This window comes from Anomalospiza imberbis, unplaced genomic scaffold, assembly GCF_031753505.1.
Source record: "Anomalospiza imberbis isolate Cuckoo-Finch-1a 21T00152 unplaced genomic scaffold, ASM3175350v1 scaffold_266, whole genome shotgun sequence".
Lineage (NCBI taxonomy): Eukaryota > Metazoa > Chordata > Aves > Passeriformes > Viduidae > Anomalospiza > Anomalospiza imberbis.
This window is the reverse complement of record NW_027099892.1, coordinates 76,306-81,497: the sequence shown is the minus strand read 5'-3', so window position 1 is coordinate 81,497 and position 5,192 is coordinate 76,306. Positions and strand designations below refer to the sequence as shown.

The window sequence follows — 5,192 nt, the reverse complement described above, 5'->3', positions numbered from 1 at the left end:
GAGGGACATTGTGACACTGGGAGGCCTCATGGAATCATGGAGACCATTGGGACACTCTGGCGCCTCATGGAACCCTGGTGACACCAAGTTGTCTGGGGGTGTTGATCTGCTGGAAGGCAGGAGGGCTCTGCAGAGGGACCTGGACAGGCTGGATCCAGGGCCCGAATCCAACAAGGTGAGGTTTAACAAGTCCAAGTGCCAGGTCCTGCACTTTGGAAACAACAACCCCTGCAGCGCTACAGGCTGGGGACAGAGTGGCTGGACAGCAGCCAGGCAGAAAGGGACCTGCAGGGACTGATGGACAGCAGGCTGGACATGAGCCAGCAGTGTGCCCAGGTGGCCAAGAAGGCCAATGGCTCCTGGCCTGGATCAGGAATGGTGTGGCCAGCAGGAGCAGGGCAGTGATTCTTCCCCTGTACTCAGCACTGGTTGGGCAGCATCTCAAGTGCTGTGTCCAGTTCTGGGCCCCCCAATTTAGAAAGGACCTGGAGGGGCTGGAACGTGTCCAGAGAAGGGCAAAAGGCTGATGAGGGGTCTGGAGCACAAGTCCTGTGAGGAGTGGCTGAGGGAGCTGGGGTTGTTTATCCTGGAGAAGAGGAGGCTCAGGGGACACAAGGCCGTGTCAGGGCACAGGTTGGACTTGATGATCTCCAAGATCTTTTCCAGCCTTGCTGATTCTGTGATTATCTGAAACCACCCTTGGAGCAGTTGCAGGGGGAGCCCTGGGCCTCCTCTTCAGAAGCTCCAGCAGCCCAGGTCCCTCAGCTTCTCCTCACAGCCCCAAAGCCCATCCTGTCAGTCCTGCAGAGCCTCTGCAGCCCCTCCTCACTGCCCAGAACAGGCAGCCCCACAGCCAGACACAGCAGCCCAGATGTGCCCCCCTGGCCTGGGCTGCCTCTGGCAAGGGAGCAGCACGAGGCACTGCAGGAGCCAGCAGACAATTCCTGCAGCACTTGTGGGATGATCCTGCTCCCCAGGGGATGTTCCCATGGTGCCAAGTGAGGAACTGGAATGGGGAGTGGGGCCAGAGAGGAAAGGGCAAACAGGGATGGGCTGTTTGCAGGGGAGGGAACAGGGGTGGGCAATGGGAAGAAATTTATATCAGGAAGAGTAAAGAAAGCAAAGGTGAAGCCAAGGAAGTGCTCAGGGCAGTTTGGGGGTGGCTGCCAGGCAGCCCTGGCTCTGAGCGACAGCGTCTGCAGTGGGACAGGGAACTCCCAGCTGATGGGAACAAACTTTCTGGCTGACTGCAGAGGCCAGGACAAAGCTGAGTGGTTTCCCTGGCGTGCCCCAGCCCTTCCTGGCCCCAGGGGCTGATGGCATTTGTGCTCGCTCAGGTTCATGTCCCCACAGCAGCAGCATGGGGGTGCTCCTGCCTGCTGTGTGCAATGCAAACAGGGGCTCCTGAGCCAGTGCTGCCGTGGCTGTGCCTGCAAGGATGCAGCACCTGTGTGAGCTGGGGGAGAGGCCAGGGCTGCAGAGGGGGGATGTTGTTGGCAGCTCCATGAGGACGCTCTGGGACGCTGCCCTGGGCTGTCCAGCGCACTGGGGATGGATCAGCCCCTGCTCTGCTGCTCCTTCCCGTCTGCCCCAGGGCCCTTGCAGAGCACCAGCCATGCTGTTTGCCCCCAGCCTGCCCACGGCCAGCCTGGGGCTGCTCACGGGGGTTTTCTGTGCTGAGCATTGGCCTGGCCGTGTTCTTGAGAGAGCCTGGGCAAGGAGCCTGGAGCCCCCAGGCCCTGGCCTGAGGCGTCAGCGCTGCCCTAGCAGTGCCCATGGGCTGTCCCTGCTGCAGCCCCGGCACTGCCACCCCCAGGACTGTGCCCGGCCCCGAGAGCACTCAGGCCCTGCAGCAACACCAGGGCCACCAGGGCAGCGGGGCAGGGCCACGGGAGCAGCACTGGCAACACCAAGTGCTGCTGCTGCTGGGCACAGCTGCTGTGCCAGCACTGATCTGCCCCAGCTCTGCACACAGACATTGCTGCTGCAGCTCCAGAGAAGGCAACAAAAGGGCATCCCTGCAGAAAACTGTGCTGGGAGATCTTGACTTCCTTTAAAGCCACCAAGAGTGCAGCCCCTCATTGACACAGTCTGTGGCAAGAGGGAATATGGAGAGAAACAAAATGAGGTATGGCACAAACGATGGCATTTCTTTGTGGATAATATTGAAAAAGTAAAAGAAATCCCATAACCAAATCAACAAGAAATATCAAAGATGGCTTTTATTACAAGTGATTTGCAGAAACTGGACATCAGTTTAATGTTTCCGAAACCATCCAGTCATCAGTGTCCACACTGCAGCTTTGAGCTCCTGGTTCCTCAGGCTGTAGATGAGGGGGTTCAGGGCTGGAGGCACCACTGAGTACAGAACTGACAGGGCCAGATCCAGGGATGGGGACGAGATGGAGGGGGGGCTTCAGGTAGGCAAACACTGCAGTGCTGAAGAACAGGGAGACCACGGCCAGGTGAGGGAGGCAGGTGGAAAAGGCTTTGTGCCGTCCCTGCTCGGAGGGGATTCTCAGCACAGCCCTGAAGATCTGCACATAGGAGAAAACAATGAACACAAAACAACCAAATGCTAAACAGGCACTAACTGCAATGAGCCCAAGTTCCCTGAGCTAGGATTTGGAGCAGGATAGCTTGAGGATCTGGGGGATTTCACAGAAGAACTGGCCCAGGGCATTGCCTTGGCACAGGGGCAGGGAAAATGTATTGGCCGTGTGCAGCAGAGCATTGAGAAAGGCACTGGCCCAGGCAGCTGCTGCCATGTGGGCACAAGCTCTGCTGCCCAGGAGGGTCCCGTAGTGCAGGGGTTTGCAGATGGACACGTAGCGGTCGTAGCACATGATGGTCAGGAGGGAAAGCTCTGCTGAGATGAAAAAGACAAAAGAAAACACCTGTGCAGCACATCCTGTGTAGGAGATGGTGCTGGTGCCCCAGAGGGAATTGTGCATGGCTTTGGGGACAGTGGTGCAGATGGAGCCCAGGTCGCTGAGGGCCAGGTTGAGCAGGAAGAAGAACATGGGCGTGTGCAGGTGGTGGCCGCAGGCTACGGCGCTGATGATGAGGCCGTTGCCCAGGAGGGCAGCCAGGGAGATGCCCAGGAAGAGACAGAAGTGCAGGAGCTGCAGCTGCCGCGTGTCTGCCAGTGCCAGCAGGAGGAAGTGGCTGATGGAGCTGCTGTTGGACATTGGCTGTGCCTGACCATGGGGACCTGTTCATGGAGAAAGGACAGTGACGAGTCAGGAGAGGCTGCTTGGAGCCAAACCTGGGCCATTCCCTGCAGACTGTTCTGCTGGGACTCACACACCCTTGTTCCTGATCTGGGAAAACCTTCACCCAGGTCCCTGCCTGAGCTCCAGTTGTGCTGGCTGAGTGTTCCAGGAGCAGCCAGGGCTGTGCATGGGAGCTCTCGCAGAGCCACCCCTGCCCCACTGCCCTGGGTTTGTGGCCATGTGGCAGAGGGACAAGGTTGGATATTCAGGATTTTTCAGGCCAATCACTCCTACTGCAGAAAGGGTTGGTAGCATCTGCAGTCACACTTGTAAAGGAATTTCACTCTATTTCTTAAGGAAATACATAGCACGAGTTGATTTTTGGAATTCTTTTCCTACCCACACATCATTCCTGGCTCTCTGAGGTCAGAAATCCCCAGCATTCCTGCTGCACTCAGAGTTTGCCACTGAGACATGTGAGAGGCATGTGGCTGAGGGCAGGTGAGGGGCTGGATGGGCTTGTTCCCAACTGCCCTGGCTTTGCACCTTTGGCTGCAATCAGAGCACAATCACACTCCCGGGTCACCCTGGGATAAACCAGACCCTGCCCAGAGCAGAGGGATCCCTGAATGTCTCACCCTCTCCAAAGGTCTCTGGGCAAGCTCTCAGCACCCCCTTGTGCCAAGGACACTCACGGCTCCCTTGGCCAACCCAGCAGCATTTCCTCAGCTGTGGCATCTCTGCACTTCCCCATGGGACATTCAGGGAACTCCCAGAGGCTCTGGCACAGCTCTGCACCCAGGAGGGCAGCTCAGAGCTGGGAAGGGCACAGCAAGGAGATCCCCGGGTGTGCCCATGATGGGATCTCATGGAGGGGCTGAGCTCATTCCCCTTTCCCATGGACTGCTTTGCCCACAGCCCCACAGGTCCCAGGGAAGCTTGGACACCCCATTCCCATGGACAGCCCTGCCTGGCAGGAATGCCAAGGGCAGTGCCTGACTCAGCTGCTGCAAATGCCAGAGCCTCCCTGAGAGCACCAGAAAACACTGACAATATCAGGGGAGTGCAGAAACAGGAGAAGATGTTGTGGTGCTGTGCCTGAGAGGGCAGGGCAGAGACAGCCGGGCACTCAGGACAGTGTTCCCGTGCCCGGCTGTGCCCGGCACCTCCCACACACCAACAGTGCCCTCCTGCCCCAGCACAGCTCTGTTCAGCCCCCTCTGCTTCCCTGAGCATCTCCCTGGGCCTGGACATTCCCTCCTGAGAGGTGCCTTGTCCCTGCCAGCGCTCACAGAGCCCATCCCACCCTGGGTGCCCTCGGCCCGGCCCTACAGAAACCTGCCTGTGTGCAGGGCCCTGGCTGGGGCAGGGTCTGTGTGCAGCTGGGCGAGGGCAGCTCAGGAGAGCCCTGCTGGGCCCTGCAAAGGTGATGCTGCTGCTGTCCAGGGCTGAGGAGTGGCTGAAGGCCCTTTGGGAGGCTGCCAGCAGAGAGACTGACCACCCAAAGTCACAGTTCAGGAGTCTCTATAAATGTTCAAACATTCCTTTGATGATCCTGTGTGTCCCTTTCAACTCAGAATGTTCTGTCATTCTGGGATTACAATTCCTGCTCTGCTTCTCTCATCCCCCAGTGGTCTATAATCAAAAGAGAAAAAAAAATCCTTGTAATAGTGTTAGACCAGTAAAGTAAAAACCAGACCTTTATTGGAATCTTCCAGGTGTCCCAGTGGGGATGGGGCGAACCCAGCCCCTGATTTCAACAATTTATTAAGGTTAATTAATTAGGATATTTAACAGGAACATCCAATAGGAGAGTCAATTGCCCCAGTTACACACCCCTGGCTCAACCCATTGGAGTAGGTCCAAGGGCTTCTTTGCCTTCACTTTTTCTTGTGACTGCTCACATTCTGGTCAAAAACCAAAATGTTCTTCTTGTAGGTCCTCTTCCTAATAATAAGGCTATACAGTATTTCAAGA

The 5,192-nt window shown here is 57.2% G+C and overlaps 1 pseudogene; it reads right to left on the bottom strand.

The window, feature by feature from the left end:
* Positions 1–2,257: 2,257 nt before the first annotated feature.
* Positions 2,258–3,119, bottom strand: LOC137466538 (olfactory receptor 14J1-like; annotated as a pseudogene).
* Positions 3,120–5,192: the final 2,073 nt, after the last annotated feature.